The sequence below is a fragment of the Corvus brachyrhynchos genome, unplaced genomic scaffold (genome assembly GCF_000691975.1).
Source record: "Corvus brachyrhynchos isolate BGI_N302 unplaced genomic scaffold, ASM69197v1 scaffold307, whole genome shotgun sequence".
NCBI classification, from domain to species: domain Eukaryota; kingdom Metazoa; phylum Chordata; class Aves; order Passeriformes; family Corvidae; genus Corvus; species Corvus brachyrhynchos.
The window spans coordinates 4,350,432-4,367,138 of NW_008239288.1; the positions used below are offsets into that span (position 1 = coordinate 4,350,432).

The 16,707-nt window shown below is 44.4% G+C and overlaps 1 protein-coding gene across 1 annotated transcript in view; it reads left to right on the plus strand.

Moving 5' to 3' along the window:
- The first annotated feature begins 15,672 nt into the window (after positions 1 to 15,672).
- Positions 15,673 to 16,707, plus strand: part of PRKCQ (protein kinase C theta) — a 38,999-nt gene continuing 37,964 nt past the window's right edge. The window contains exon 1 of the mRNA XM_008638392.2: positions 15,673 to 16,068. The gene's annotated coding sequence lies outside the window, so the exon portion shown is untranslated. The remainder of the gene's footprint in view (positions 16,069 to 16,707) is intronic.

A 16,707-nucleotide genomic window follows, 5' to 3' on the forward strand; every position in this document is an offset into this window, starting at 1 on the left:
CAGGGCCGGGCTGGGTGTCCAGCTGCAGGGAGATGTGCCGGGGGCGAGTGGGACCCCCGGAGGGAGAACCTGTGCAGCAGCACCGGGCAAGTTGAGGGCACTGCTCGGTGCTGTGGGTGTTTCACCGTCCCTGGCTCCGCTGCAGCCACCGGCTCTGCTGTTACGGGGTTTTAAAGCTGACAAATTGACATTTGTCCAGAGAGTTGTGTTTCATGATTTTATGGGGTTTTTTTCCGTAAATAAGAGACTAAATTGTTTTCAGCTTCTACACCTGATGTCTCAAACCAGTGTTTGTGGTTTCGCCATCACATTTTCCTGCCTTTAAAAAAGAGTGTTGTTTTCTCCCGTGTCTCTTCATACAGCAGAGAAAAGGGGAAAGTGAGAAACACAATGAAAACCGACTACAAACAGTTTTAGTCAACACAGTGAACAAACTGGGGAAAATAGAGAGGGAAAATCCTTTCCCCTGCTGGGCTCAGCGATGTTTTGTAGGTGTTTCATGGTTACAGCAGTGTGGGATAAGACAGCCAGACAGAAGTCTAGTTTTAGACGCGATGTTGTATCTCAGCAGCTGGGTATATCACTTTTGGGTCGAGTTTGTAATGTTCTAGAAACAAGAGCTGCGATAAGTTTGAGAGCAGATTTGGGCACTTAAAGAGGAATGAACGGCCTCCATCCCTCCTCCGCTCCGCCGTGTTCGAGCTGCATTTCCTTTCGGAAGAGGGGACTCGAAGCCCCAGCCTGGCTGAGTTCCCTGCGCGCACGTTGAACGCGAATGGAGTTAAACTCTTGGGTGTAATCGGATCCTTTTTAATTGCAACTACATGGCAAGTAACCAACTTCTCAGCTGTACTTTAATCTCCAGTAGTGTGATACTTTTCAGATGGGGAAAGCTTTTTAAAAGCCTTTTTTTTTTTTTTTTTTTAATTTCCACCCATGAAAGAACAGTAGCAAAAAAACCCCCCGACTTCAGCAGCTGAAAGCCACTCAATTGAGTCATGCTAACAGCAGATTATTTAGTAGGGTTACTAGGGCAGGAAGAGATAAAGTTTCACTGAACTTGTTATTAAAAAAAAAAGGCGGGGGGAGCAGCAGAACTATTTGAAGTGAAAAGGACAATGTTTGAACTTTAGTATTTTTGAACAGCCCAGTCCTTGAGGCCCTGGATGTGCAGTTTTTGTATTTCTTTTTTATCCTTCTTTTTAATTGAAGAAAGGACTTCACATCCCTGTTGAGGCCACCAGGCACTGTGAGTTTCTGGGGAATGTGCTTTAGGAGCAGAGTTGAGGACCCAGCAAGGAGCACCTGCTCCAAGGAGGTTCTTGTCCCACCTGGTTGTGGTGGAGCAGGGCTGCATTCAGCTGGAAGTATCAGATGGCCTCCTAAAATGCTGCCTTCCTGGAGTTCACCAAGGAGCTGCCATTGCCTGAACTCCTGGCAGCAGAGTTGAATCTGAATCCCAATGTTGTTGCTTCTGTCTCTTTTTTGCTGTCTCAGCTGGGCATGAGACTTTGGTGTCTGCCAGCATTTACTTGCCAAGGCTCCCTGAGCCCTGCTGGATCCCTCATTTTCCTCACATGACTCTTTAGCCAACCCCTGTGAGGACACGTAGTGAATTAAGCAAGTGATGCTCAGCCTGTGCAAAGGTTTTAGCCTGGAAAGACTCCCTGCCTTAAGATGATGCCAGCTTCACTGGCACAGGCAATGCAGAGTTTAGTTAGAGTTTCTCCTTGCTTTTACACGTGTTCTGTGATTGCTTATTTTTAAAGCCCTATTGAAGATTCAGATCTCCCTCCTGAACCTCCACCCAGAAGCTCAGCTGTCCCCTGTGTCCAGGCTGGTTTGGTACTCAGGCTGCTACACTGGGGAAACCTTTTCAGGTTTTTTTTTTTTTTTACACCCCTAGGAGAGCTGTGAGGGTTATTACACTGCCAGGGTAAAGCTAAATAAGGTCTTTTTTTCTGACTCAAGTGTGTTTCCTTTCAAAGAAAGTCACTTCGTTGACTCTCAGAGCTTGTCAGAGAAGCAGCATGTGGATCAGTATCCCATCAGAGGTAGAGAGCTAAAAGGAAAGAGGGAGAGACAAGGAAGGAGGGATGGAGGGAACAAGAGAAGCAGCTTAGCTTTCCCAGCATGCCAAGTTTTATTTTTCTTCCTTGGGATCTTTTCCAGGTTAGTCCCAGTTTATCCTCCCACTTTATTCTGAAGGAAAAGATACGGTGAATGTAATTTCTGAAGGCAACTTTTTTTGGTTTCTTTTTGCATTATCTGAGTTTAATTACAAAGAGCTCAGCAGCAGCCTGGGAGGGGGTGAAGTATGAAGCACCTTCCAGGACTTTGTCAGGAGGGCTCTTCTGCTCTTGGCTTTTTTAATGCATGTGTTTGTGGATCCAAGTTAAAACACTTGGCTACAAGTTCTGCTGTTGCTTCCCATTTTGCTGAAGCCAGGATTTGTGTAAACAGAGTGTTGTTCTTTGCCTGAGCTTCGAAAAATTGACTCCTAAAATAGAAAAGGAAGAGAAAGTCAATACAGGAGTACGAACATCCAAAACCTGTATGTGTGAAATGATGTAAAGGATTAATCAGAGCCTTGACCCTGTAGTCCCAGGTAGCTGCAGCTTTGCACAGTTCCCTCACAGGGTTGCTCACGTGCCTGTTCTCACACAGAAACGTTGGTGATTGACATTGGAAGCAGCCTGCAAACACTCACTGACAGTTTGTTTCCATCCCGTGCTGTTGTTCTCTGTTTGCCTCCACGCCTTGCATCCAGCTCCTGGTTGGGAGGAAAACATTGGCAAAGGCAGCCTAAACTGCAAACCCTTCTCTGTAGCCAATTGCACAGTGTTTTTATTGTATCATGGCTTGTTTGTGTCAATTTTGTGATTTATCTGCATCGTTGCTGCTTTGTGTTAATATTGTTATTTATCAGGCCTGTTGGAGATTTTTCATCTCACCACCAGCCAGATCACATCCAGTAGCAGAGATAACATTTATTAACTGTGATGGTGAGAGTGGAAGGGACCCAAATTACTTTTCAAATCACACCCAGCTGTCTTAGCAATGGATAATTCCTCTGGTTTGTATCATGCCTTTTAGTAACACCATTGCTTCGGAACAGTTTGCTGGGGCAGAATGGTGCCACCTCTTTTGGGGATATTTTTATTTCCACCTATGTGTAAGAACATGTGCTGAGTTTTCTCCTTCTGGGCAGAGATGCTGAGTGGAATAAGTGTACAGTTTTAAAGGATGCACCCAGGGTGAGACGAAAAGAAAATGGTGCAGCTTTTACAAAACTGTGCCCCATCTCTGTCACCCCAGTGCCACGTGTAGTGAGGATGTAGGGCTCAATTATCTCTCCAGTGAATTCCTTCGTATTTATCTGAGCCATGAAGACTCATGAGATGTACAGGGGATAAGCTCAACATGACATCTTTCTGTTTTGTTTCCTTTTTAAATGGTCATTTCTACCTCACATTTGACCCATTTTGGGCTGGATTGCTTCTCAGTAATCAACTGCCTCAATTGTTATGGCATTTAATGTGCTTGGCATTCATTGTGAAACAGTGTATCCTCTTTTCCTTATCATCCCACTTATCTGCAGGAAATACAAAATAGTCAGAGCATGTGCATAGGAAATACCACCCCTGAAAGACAAAAGCAATTTCCCATTAGTAAACAAGTGAGGACAGGTAGGTGATGAATCTTGGGGCTATCCATGTATCATATTCAGCCTGATTCTGCTAGAATCATAGATCACAGAATGGTTTGGGTTGGAAGTGACCTTAAAGATCATCCAGTTCCACCCCCCTGCCATGGGCAGGGACACCTTCCACTGTCCCAGGGTGTTCCAAGCACCATCCAACCTGGCCTTGAACGCTGCCAAGGTTTTTTAATGAGAAATCTGCATTCATTTACTAAAGTATCACCTCCTGGCATAGACAAGGCATCCACAGTGATGAAAAAAAATCAGTTTTCATCCAGGCTTACCAGACCATGGACAACTAAGGGAAAGTAGTTGATGTGACGTCTACAGGAGAAAGTTGGAACATCTTCCATGATATGTAAAGGAATCCAAAAATGACATTAAAAAACTTTTGCACCTATCAGGATGTAATTATCAGCAAACATGTCAGTGGGAGGACTCTCTCCATAATTACAACTGCCCTGATGTGAGCTGGGGATGAGAAACACATGAATCCATAAAAATAAGTTGACCCTATGACATGCATATTCTTATATACAACGTTTATGAGTGAAAGCAAATGTAGCAAAGCCATGGCACATATGGAAGTAGAAAAGGTGAAAGAAGGAGATGGAAAGAAGAAGGAGGTATTGCAGCCTTGTGTGTAGCAAGATTCCAGCTCTTCCTGGGCACACTGACCTGTTTCCTGGTAAGGTGTTAAAACAGCAGGATCTGAGCTGGGAGCATCAGGGTTACAGACTAACATGGCTTTAGAGTACCAGAGAAATGAAGGTGATTTCCTTTCCAAAACACAGAAGATGGTCAGGGTTTTTAAGTTCTTTCATGGAAATATTTTGGTCCACAACAAAGATGTTTTGATTCTGAGCACTGTTATTGTGTCTTGTAGGAGTTTAGTTAAAGATGATACGTGCATTTCCATTCAGTTATTTCCTGGGGTTTCCAAGCTGCAAAATTAATTCTTCATGTGGTGCAGAAAGGTGTTGGCTCCATCCCCAGTGTCCAAGGCAGTAGTGTTCATCTGCAGATAAATCTGGTTGGCAGAAAGAATGAAGATATGTGGGAACCTTATTGATGAGTTGTTGTGATTGGTCAGCTTTATCAAAACATTTCAGACCCTACAGCAAAACCCATCACTTCTCCTCAGAAAATATGCATATTTTTTAATTGAAAAAATGATTCTTTATCAGATATATTTACCAGAATTTTCTATGGCAACAAAAAGTACTTCTCATCACCTGCTGCCCATGGGTTTTATCATTTAGAAAGGCAGGAAAATGATGTTTGAAACTGGTTTGAAAAGGTCATCCCAGACACTGGTAGTAACATGGGAGAGGGTGTGAGTGTGCCTGCAGAAGCAGATCCCTGAGCTGAGGAGGTGGATTAGACCTCAGACTAATCAGGACTACAATCTGAGTCAGGAAAACACCTGAGGAGAAAAAAAACTGAGAAAAAGGTGCTGGTAACAGTGAGGCGGGTACAAGCTAGACAGGTCTATGGTGAGAAGAGGTGAGAAGGGTGTGTGGGGCTGGGGACAGCTAGTACAGGCCTCCCTCCTGCAGAAGGGTGAAGGTTTAAGGTATAGATTCAGCTGTGTTTCTGTCTAACACACTGTATTGAAGGGCTCTGGTGCTGAAGTTACAGTGATGAAGCAGTGGGGAATCAGTGCAATGTACAGGAGCAACCTGGTCTAGTGGAAAGTGTCCCTGCCCATGACAAATGATCTTTAAGATCCTTTCCAACCCAAACCATTCTATGATTCTGTGAAGTATGAGGCATTTGGAAGATCCAGGAAGAGTACAACAGACAGCCTAAACCCCAAACAATAGTCTAAATCAAGCACAGATTCCTCTTCTGCCATCTCACTGGGATATTTTATTGCACAGCAGCCACCCACCCAGGCCAGGAAGTGCAATTCCTGCTTCAAATGTCATTGCACCACATGTTTCTGGAAAAGCAAAAAAACCCAGTGCATCCCAAAAAGCAGAAGGGCTGTCACGCCGCTGTAAATGCACCCAGTTGCTGAGAGTGTGGGTTTAGTGTAGCTCATCTCAGGGATGTGTGAAAGAGGATTCTCAAAGCAGACTGGTTGTAGGGCTTTGGCTGAGTTGTTTTGGGAAGTTATTCTGGGGTTTTTTGTGAGTAAAGAACCCTTCTGACAAATGTACCCCTAGCTTTGGACTGACAGCAAGGTGTTTCTTGGGTTTAGTAGGGGAATATTTTATCTCTGTCTGTCCTCAATGATGCAGTAGCTCATCACTTTGTGCCCAATTCTTTCCTTGGGATCAAACACACAACAGCAGTTCCTCATTTGGGCTAAATGCCTCTGTTTGAGAGGCCAGATTTAATCTGCCCAGATATGTGGCCTTAATTTTATTTTTTAACTAAAAAAAACAAAAGTTCCCAAAAACGTAAAAGAGAGAATTGCTAGAGGGTGGCAGTAGGATTGTCATAGAATCATTGAATCACAAAATGGTTTGGGTTAAAGACTGTTCCAACTCCCCTGCCATGGTCAGGGACACCTTCCACTAGACAAGGTTGCTCAGATCCTGGCCTTGAACACTTCCAGAGGTGGGGAAGGAGATCACACACACTCACATAAAGCTGGAGTGACTTTCCTGAACCATACAGGCATGTTTCAGCTTTGCCTTGGTCCAAGTGAAGTCCTAATTCAGCTTGGTCTTGTTACGACCCCATGATTTTGTAAATAGCAGTTAACAATCCCCAGGGATTCTCAGGCACACCACAGTCAGCAGCAGGATGTCACACTCCCAAAGGGGCCAAGCTCTGGGGTCACCTGGTGCCATAAATCCCCAGGAACCTGACTCCAGATTTTGTTGGGAGCAGAAGCTTAACTTGATTTTGTTTCAAAACTAAACTAACACGTGATTAATTTTTCAGTTGGATCCAAGTGTTTTCTTCTGAGGAGGTTTTTGATGTGATCATTTCACTTTGCTGTGGAATATCTGTGTGCTGGTGAGGCTGCTCCTCTTTCTCACCTAATTCACCAGCAAAAGTCAGGGCAAGCTGGGGTGGGAGGAGAATTTGAGCAAGAGAGGAGGCATTTTGGGGCTGATATGTCAAGAACAGAAAGAACAGAAAGAACAGCTGAGGCTTATGGAGATCTGCTCTGACTTGTGAATGGGATTTGGACAAGGTCATACCCTACTTATCTGTGGAAAACAGAGGGACAAGCGCAGTTGTGGGAGTCACTGTTGCTTATCTTGAAGCACTGTGCACGTGCTGAGAGCTGAATTTACTCAGATTTTCCCCTCCCACCCTTACAGTAACAGTTTGCTATTTATGTTTTGATTTACAGCACAGGTGAAATAGTAAAGAACGTGCATCCTCCAGCTTCCGTTTTCAGCTCCCCTGTCCCTCCTCCCCCTCATGCCAGGGGAGGGTGTCAGGACAACTACAGACATTGTTATTAAAACAATTAAAACATTGTTTAAGTAAATAAAGAACTCCTGAAAACATTTCTTTTTCTCCTTGTCCCCCCAAACAATGCAAGGTGATTCTCTGCAATGTATTTTGTAGTGAAATTGGAAAGGATGGTGCTTTTACCAAATCTCTTCATTAGAAAATTCAATTATATGGACTCTGACAGTTTTTCCAATTCCTAGTCATTAACATTGTCTTTCTGCCTTATTTATAGACCAGATTCAAACCTCAAGGAAAGTAAATAAAGGTTTCAGTGCATTTTGATTCAGTCTGTTGTACTTTGGCAGAGCTGTAAACCCTCCTGTCCTCAGCTTATTTCTCTCTATCTGCAATACCTGTGTTAGCTCATGGGGGTTTCAATGCAGAAAAAACACCCATAAGCTGATCTCTGAATTTACTCAGCTTCTGGCAGGTGAGACCCCCCATGTGGGAGCCATCCCCTCTTGCCTCAGAAGCTGGGATGCCAGACAGACACCTCCACCTGAACCAGGCCTGGCTTCCCTCAGCCCTGGGGGGAAAGAGGCATTTGAGGCCACCAGGCATTTGACCCATTTTAGTCAGCAACATGGGGATAATGGAAATTGAAAACCCAGCAGGTTTCTTTCTTTCTGCTGTGTGTGAAGAGAGCCTGGGGTGAATAGTCCACATGCAAATGTGTATGGAGGAGGTAGGAGAGTGAATTTCTGATGCTGGGTGTCAGGGATTGGTTTCTTTGGGTGGAGAGGAGAGGGAAGGGACCTTCAGTGTGTCACAGTTTGGGATTTTGTGAGTGTACCTGGACACCAAAGGGTGTGGCTGAATCTTTCTCTGGCCTGTGGTGTGTGCAGGAGGAGGGACAGCACATTCCCTGTGCTCTGCACTGCTTAGCTGAGCTGGGACAGCGATGCTGAGGTGAAGCAGATTTTTGTCTGCATGTTCATGATTTAGCTTTTCTCACAGTGGGAAGATGAACTCATGAAGGTTTGCTTAAGCAGCCATATGGTGATATCAAAAAAACCAAACCAAAAAACCAGAAACTAAATTAGAAACTAAAACAACAACAAAACATCCCCAAAACCTGATTTTCAGCACTTTGGGCAAAAATTAATTTTCTCTGTGTTTTATATTTCATTTTTCCACCCACTGTGTGTCCTATATCCCTCCCAGTCAGGGAGATAACTAAGGGCAGAAGCACAGAAAGAAACTGGTGGATAAATGATAAAGTTGATGTGAGTTCAATGGTGAGTGGAGTGGAAAGATATGGAGAGGTGGAAAGTCTCCCAGGAACTGATCTGGAGCTCTGACACTGAGAACAGGACACCAGGCTATAAATGGGAAGAGGACTTTCAGCCTAACTGGAGCCAGACCTTCTTTATTTAAGTAGAAGTGCAGTTTTAAATTGAATATGACTGAAGAAGAGGAAATTATATATCAGAGTTTATTACAGGCGGTGGCTGGAGTCCAGAGGCACTGGGAGTGGGAAGGACATGGAAGCTGGAGTTGGGATGGTGTTGACAAGAGATGGCACAGATGTGGCACCTGAGATTGAAGGAAACAAACAAACAAACAAAAAAAAAAATTGGGGGTGATTGTGGTGGAGCCATGGCAACAAAAATTGATGGAGCAGAGAGTGAAGGCAGAAATTGTAGATCTGCCAGCACCTGCTTTGCAAACGAAATATTTCCAATTTTAGTATATATTTATGTAATTAACAGAATAAACAGGAAGCTGCAAAGGTGTGGGAAAAGCTGAATTACCTGCGATATTCCTGGTGCTGTTCATTGTAAAATGTGAGCTGGGTCAGGTGCTCACAGGGGCAGAGATTCCTGCAGACTTCCTGGGAGGATTTCAGGCAAGGAGGAGGCAGCTGAGGGCTGTGGACCAGAGCTGGGCTCGTGGTGTTGGGGTGCCTAAAATGAATTCTCTGGATGGTCAGACATCTTTTTGCAGTTCCTTTCTGCTGAGCCTGAGAGGAAACATCCAGTGCAGAGGAGTGAGGAGAAAACACTGATTCTCTTTAAATAATGGCGCAAGATCTGGAGAAACGTGGGACAATCCTAGATCAAAACTAGTTTCCTAAAATACATAGAATCATAGAATAGTTTGGGTTGGAAGGGACCTTAAGGATCATCTCATTCCCACCTCCTGCCATGGGAAGGGACACCTTCCACTATCCCAGGTTGCTCAGTGCCCCATCCAGCCTGGCCTCCATCTCCAAAGTCCATTTTGTCACATGGAAATTAGGTGTGCATGTCCAGTGTGGACTCCAGTTATGATCTGAGGTTTCTGAGGTAAATTTGCCCACTTTTTTGAGGAGTGGTAACACCAAGCACACAAGAAGCTTCACTGCTGACAGATGGCCAGACAGATACCACAAGGATGATGTGTAGACACAGTCTGCTGGGTGGCAGAGGGGTGACTGAAATGCTCTTTTCCAGCCCAACATTTCTGTAATCCAGGGTCCAAATACCCTGAGCAGATTTCTGGATTAAACAAAGACATTAAATACCTCTACTGCTGAATGAGGTTCATCACAGCATGAAACTGTGCCTGCAGAAGGAGGGATGTTCATAAGGCTGTACCCCTCCATGGGATTTTTCTTTCTTTTTAAGAGAAAGAAAGTAAAAAAATACGTGCAGATGCTGGCACTGGCAGGAAGTCAGTGCATTAAAAAACATCCTGGTACAAGACGATGAAGTATTTAAGGAACACTTCACCTGTGTCATTAAAAAAAGCACCAAAAACACCCAAAAAGCCATAGCAAGAAATCTATGAACCAGTGCCAAAATCGTGCAGAAATACAGAAATTGCTGTGCTAATGAATAAGAGGAAAAAGGAGAGGACATATTGTAGCTACATCTCAGTTCAAGATACTTTTATTTCCCTTGTTACATCGAAAATCTCTTGAAAGAATTTTGTGTTCAGTGTTTGATAAACAGGGCGCTGCCACCTCTAGCTTGGTCTGTGTTTGTTAGGAGACAAAACCTGAAAATACAATATTAAAAATTATAAATAAGTACAGTAGGGATAAATACTTCAGAAACATTTCTTTTTAACTTGTGTGGCCCAGATCTTACAGAAATGAAGGAAAATAACCAGAAGCTTTCCAGGAAAATAAGGAAGCAAAATTGACAAGTTTCTCTTAATACGCTGGACCCCAAAAATGCAGAAAAAAAGAGAAAAGTTTTACAAAGGAGAGTAAACTGAATAGTTGGGCATTTTTTTAACAGTACAAGTGAGAAAAATTGTTTTGTTTCAGGACCATACATGACAAAAATTCATTAAATGTGAGGAAAAAAAGGGGTTTGGCCTGGCTTCAGGGACAGGGCCTGGAGGGTTGTAATCAAAATAAAGATTTGGTGGGTCTGCTCTGCTTCTCTTTGCATTTTGCAAGGCAGATAAATTCATGTTGTCTGCAGGAAAACAAAAGGCATGTCTGAGAGAGATTCTTCTCTTTTTTGTAAGAATTTGTATCCTCCTTGATGAGCAAATTAAAAACTGCTCAGTGGTGTTCCTGTGCATTGGACCTTTTTTCCATTTCTAAGCAAATTCCAGAGTGGATGGTTTTGGTGTGAAGTCCTCACCCAGCTGTTTGTCACTGTCTTTCCAAGCTGTGATCACTGTTAGACACGAATGCATCTGCTCCTGAGCCAAACCCTAAAATCTGGGTCCTTTTCACTGGATATCTGAACATCAGTGGTAGGACTGACCTTGGCCATCTTTGTGTAACCACAGGACCGAAACAGCAGCTCCAGGATGGGTTTGGCTTTATCTAAAATATTCTATTTAGGATGGGAAGATGCACCCCTACAAATGTTTATATCTCCGTGCTGGGTGTTCTGGGAGCTGGGGTGGCAGCCCATATGTGCAGTGCAGTTGTCTCTGTACATCCATGTGAATCCACCCTTAATCTCTTCCCAGGCAGCCAGGCTAGGATTTCCCAGCCTCTTTGTCCCAGCCAAAGTGCAGTTGCTGCATGCCACCCCCACAATCATCATCATCCCTGCTTGGGACAGGCCCTCGCATCCCTGCCAGGTCAGTCAGACCAGGGGGTGGATGCAGCTGCAAACTCGCTGGTCAAGCAGAGAAAATAGAGGTTTCTTTTAGACAAATTTGCTCTAAAGAGACATCAGGCTGTGCTGGAAGAGATTGGGAAGTTGCAGTGTGACATGGGGTGAAAAGCTGAACCATATCCTTGGGCACAGCCTGTGTTTATGTCATGTTGAAGGAATTTTTATGAGGAGACCTAAGGGGATAGCAAAGCACAATTTCTCTGTTTTTAAGGCCCAGCTATACATGTGTCTGCCAGAAAGGTTGAGGATTCCATCCTAGAGTCCACGGATGAATGTAGTGACCACTGGCATTCCCAACAGCTCTTTCCTGCAATTCCCCAGTGGGATGGACACCAACCCTTCCACAGCTGTAAATCTGTTCACCTGTATTCACTCCACTGCAGTTTAATCATGTTTAAGATCTGAAAATAGACCTGATGCTCTGGCCTTGCCTTGTGCCTCACAAATGCAACAGAAGAAACCCCTGAGCTCAGCAGAGTCCAGATAGAATTTGTAGGGTATATATAGGAGAAAGGTCTTGTTATCAATACACACCACTTGTTCCAAACACAGCTTCACAAGACATCCCAGGGGGTTTTTTAAGAGAAACACCCATCCCTGTGCCTGCCACTGGTCCTAGAAAAGCCTGAAAGCCTCATTTCCAGAGGGCAAAGTAATGCTTTGCCCAGCCCTCTGTGTCTGCAAGTGATGGGAAAGGGTCTGTGTGGGAAGCGTCACCTCACTTTTGAAATCAAGTGGTTCCAGGAAGTTCTGGGAGGCTCTTTAGTTGCATGGAGTCTGGTATTGTCCCAGTCCCATCAGAGACTACTGGTCCTGGCTTGCCTCCCCCTCTCCCTTCTCCACCTTTGTGAGGTGTTGAGGATGGGGTGGCTGACTATGGAGAGAGTGAAAATTAAATGGCTCTGCAAATTCCCCTCTTTTTCCTCCTCTGATCCACATCCTTGTCAAAGGAAAGTGAGATATGCTGGGTGGCACCCAGAGAGGTTCTGAACTTCCTCCTTCATGAGCAGGCTGGTTTGAGCTCCTTTGAAATAACAGCTGATATGGGCACCCAAAATGAGTCACTCAGGGGAGTTATTTACATCCCCATTCCCTCCTGTTTGGTCTGTAGGATATGAGGAGTCCAGGAACAGAGAGAGGGACTTCAGCCATCACTGCTGGTGTTCAGTGTTGCTCCTGAAATCTGCAGGAAGGCCTTGAGGTGTGTTATGCTCATGTGCATGTCTCCACCAGCCTTACAAACAGAACTCTGCAGGGTCAGGACCTGCCTCTTTTGCTGGGAGATGCCTTGGAAAGGGGGTGAAAGAAAGTTCATACCCTCCAGCTATAACTCCTGGATCCTTTCCCTCTCAGTGATACTGATCTGAAGATTATGAACTCGTTTTGCAAGCACAGTTTTGCCTCAAAAAAAGAGAGAGAGCTGGAAATGTTCCCTCTGACCTCGAGAAAATGAGAGTTTGATGACATTAGGAAAGCAGCATCTCAAACCCAGAAATCTTTCCCTTTTCATTTGGCCCTTGTTCAGTAAATTGCCATCTTTACTGTGTCCTACATGCATCCATTTTCAGTCAGTGAGAGGCAAAAGCACAAATCCCACCACAGGCAGCTGTCCTCCACCCAGATCTTCCGCTGACTGGGACCAGGAGCTCATTTCTTCCTCTCTACTTAACCACAATTGATTAAGGATGTTAAGGAGCTTATTACTTCCTAATATCATCTGAGAATGATTTCCATATGTTGCATTATTCTCCAGAGTGGGCAGAGCTCTCCTGTTCCAGCAAAGTGGGGTGCAGCATTGCTGAACCCCAATTGCACCGTATTTAATGTTTCTCTGGAGGAGAGGTTGCAGGTGGCCTCTTACAGAAAGCTGCTTTTCATCCTTGGTTTTCAGATACCTCACAGTATCCTTTCCACTGGGAAATTAAGCAGACAGTCTCCATATCCACTGCAGCTGTTTCTGGTGTTAAATTAAACTGCTGCTATTACAGCGAGCCGTGCTGGAGCTGAGTTGTGTTGTTCCTTAATTGGTTATGGCCGTGGATGCCTGCCAAGTAGCAGTTTGCTGGATATCTGACCTGGAAAACAGATGTTTGGGCCAAAGCCAAGGTGGTTTCAGGAAAGACAGTGGGAGAGAAGCAGGAAACCAGTTATCTGTCTGATTTATTAGGCAGGGTAAAGAAAACCACCCCAGGGCAGAGTGCTCACATGAGGCTGGTACAGCAGTAAACTCTGGTTTTAGCAAGCTCAAGCCAGCCTTTGCAAGGCTTATAAGGGCAGCTGTTGGTTTACCAGTGCTGACTCTCAGTGTGCCAAACCTATGTGCTTTGCAGCTGGTGGAAAATTCTCACCTGTTTGCTGGAGGCTGCAGAGCATCTCCTGCCATAAATTGGTTTATGTGAAGTCCCAGTACAAGTCTTTTAGATTTGATACATTGAAGGGATCTATTGAAGTTTTAATGGCTTGAGGAATCTGGTCAAAACCAGCTCTTAGAGTGAAGGTGCTTCATGTGAACAGATCATACCCAGGTATTCCCGTTTGCTCTCGAAGGAGGGAAATCTTGCATTGGTGTTTCTAGCTCAGGATCTGAGGGTGCCAATTTCCCTCTGTTCCTCTCTCAGGAGCCCAGGTGACTGCCTGGGGATGCAGATGCTGTAGACATCTGGGTCTTGGTGAGATCTACCCCACTGTGTCTTCACAGAACCACAGGCTGCTTGAGCTTTGGAGTGACCTCTTCTTGTCCCCCTCTCCTGTCCAAGCAGGGACACCAGAAGCTGCCCTGGATCATGCCCAGATGGCTTTTGAATATCTTCAAAAATGAAGACTCCACGTCATCTGTGGACCTGATCAGGAAGTGCTTGATTGCACAGAGCCAAAATGAAGCGTTGCACTGGAGGGGAGGGAGGGAACATCCAGCATTTAAGACGAAGGAAAGTTTTAAATGTCACTGTTCAGGGAGCTGATCCACAGACCTGAACTGATGTCTTGTAGCACATCCAAGCAGTGATTTCTGGAGCAGTGATATGAGTATTTAGCAGGACAAGAGGCTTTCACAGTTCTAACTATGTTGTGAATTCATTGATTTAATTGAAGTGTGATGAATTCTAGCCCTAATTTTATTTCTTTTGTACCTGAGTCAATAGTGTCACCACATTTTATTGCTGAGGAGCCATCAAAAGAACTTTGGATTCTTTTAGCAACACTTGTGTTCTTAGATGCCCAACATATTGATTATAATTATGACAGCCACTCTGAGCTTTTAAAGGTGAATTTTGAAAGTCCTGGTAAGGGAATGCTTAACCCCTTGCACTTCCTCCTGCTCCTGCCTGTGGAACAACAGGATCCTAAAGCAAAAAGTGTAGGAACTGGGGAATTGGAAGAGGATCATAATCTTCTCTTGTCCAGCAGTGACCAAAATTGGTGGAGTATGGTAGAGGCAGAGAGGACATTTCTGTTCACACACACAGGTACAATGAAGATATTTTAGTTGTTGGCTTTAGTCTTTGGCCATCTTTAGCTTTCCACACTGATGCTACAGAGCATACAACTCCTTGGATTTCTCTTCTGCTGCCGGAGACCCTTTGATTTGTTTTTCCTTTTGTCTTTAGACTAAGTAAGCTTCTTATTTTTTGAAACAAAGAAAATGTCTAAATAATAATAAATGTCTGCATCACACAGAGAGGGGAAAAATATGTCTATACTTTCTTTTTTTTTTCTGATGAAGAGATTTTTCCCTTCTTGATCAGGTTTCTCTGCTTCTCACAGTTGAGGCAGACATTTTAGCCTTTTCTTGCCATGGAGCACTCATAAACCACTCACCGTATTTCTCTGCAGTGCCACAGGTCTACCTGTGTTTGAGGATCTATCTAAATGCAAATGGCTCTCCAAAGCAGCTTTGTCAGGCACTTGGCTAATGTGAAACATCCTTCAAGATGCTGCCCTCATCCAGGGGAGACCAAGATCATCCTAATCTCCTATACCCAGCCCCAAGCGGTGCTTTGCCTTCCCCATCAGCTTCTGGAAATTTGCAGAAGTGCTGATGTTTTCCTAGTGGAGGGCAATGCCACATGCAGAGGTCCATGACCTGTGCATTCCTAGGGATACACAATGGACATGAGCCACAGGATATTTTTCTCTTTCTCTGCCCCATCCGTCCAAGTTGGTTTATGACTTTTTGCTGTTTTCCTGAAAACTCAGCCCAGTTGTTGGCTAACACACCCAGGAGCTCAAATGGGAACAAGAGTCTTCAGATACTGTTTATTGTATAAACAGGCCTTATATAGGGTAGCAAATTCAGGGAAACCTCCTGGGAAGGCAAAATCTCTGTCAGAGAACATGGACAGTTGTCTTCATGAGCCATCTGTGTCGGAAAGTGTTGGAATGTGAGTGCTCAGTGCTTGTGAATACTCAGCCAGAAGAGTTGGTGTTCCAGTCCCAGCAATAACTGCATCTGTTTGTCTTTGTTTTATAAAACAGGAGGAAGGAGAAGATCCCATCAGATCCAGGATACAAGTGGAACAGCAACCTGCTGTGACCTGGCCATGCACTGATTGGAAGTTGTTCTGGGTTTTGTAGTGGCCCCAAACTTTTGTACAAGGGGCTGATGGAAACTCATCCCTCCACACTGCTGGGGAAGAGAGAAGACACTCAAGCAAAGGGCTACATCTTGGTTCCTCAAGATTTCCTCTCCCCTTGATGGTTTTGCCTCCTGTCTCCTCAAACAGAAAGGCAGGTTTTGAAGTGAGCCTGGCCAGAGGAGCAGTTACCCTCATTCTTTCAGCTGAGAAAGTCCTTTCCATGTTGTCCACAACTGTGATGAAAAGAGAAGCTCCTCGCTGAGACTGAACTTATCCGTCAGAAAAGTACCATTTACAGGTAAGAAAATGCTATTCCCAGCAAAGAACCTGGAACATCTTCCATGTGAGGCCAGAGAAGCGTCCCTTCAGAGAGATCATTTTTGTGTGTAAAATGCAGAAGAGACTTGGCTGCATCCCACACCACGAGTCATTCAGCCTTTTGCTGTTGTGCTTGAACAGTGTGTCATTGTCAATATATTTGACAGATAACAGCTGGTGATAGCACTGATGTCCTTTAACTCTGGTGGTCCAAGGCAGACATCTGCAGCCGAGTTCAAAGTGCCTCTTGCTCCCCATTGACAGGAAGAGAAGCCAGGAATGACAAGCTCAGATGATGAGACAAAAGTTGGGTAGTAAATCTCAGTTTTGGGCCCAGATGGTGCAATGATGGGCACTAGCTACTGCAGTTAATAATTTCTGGTTTCACTAAATCTTCTCTCTGAAGGCTTTGAAAGACCTTGCAGAGAAAATTCTGTAGTGTTTAAACCCAAAGGTTTTGCAGTGTTTCCTGGCATCTTCATTTTATTTGTTTCTCTTTTCTGCTGCTTAAAATAATCCCAAGGTGCTGTTTTTTCTGGTGGGGTATTTTGTTTCACTGTCTATACAGTGTGGTTCATAGGAGCTGAACTTTCTCTTTATAGCTTGTGAATATTTTTCA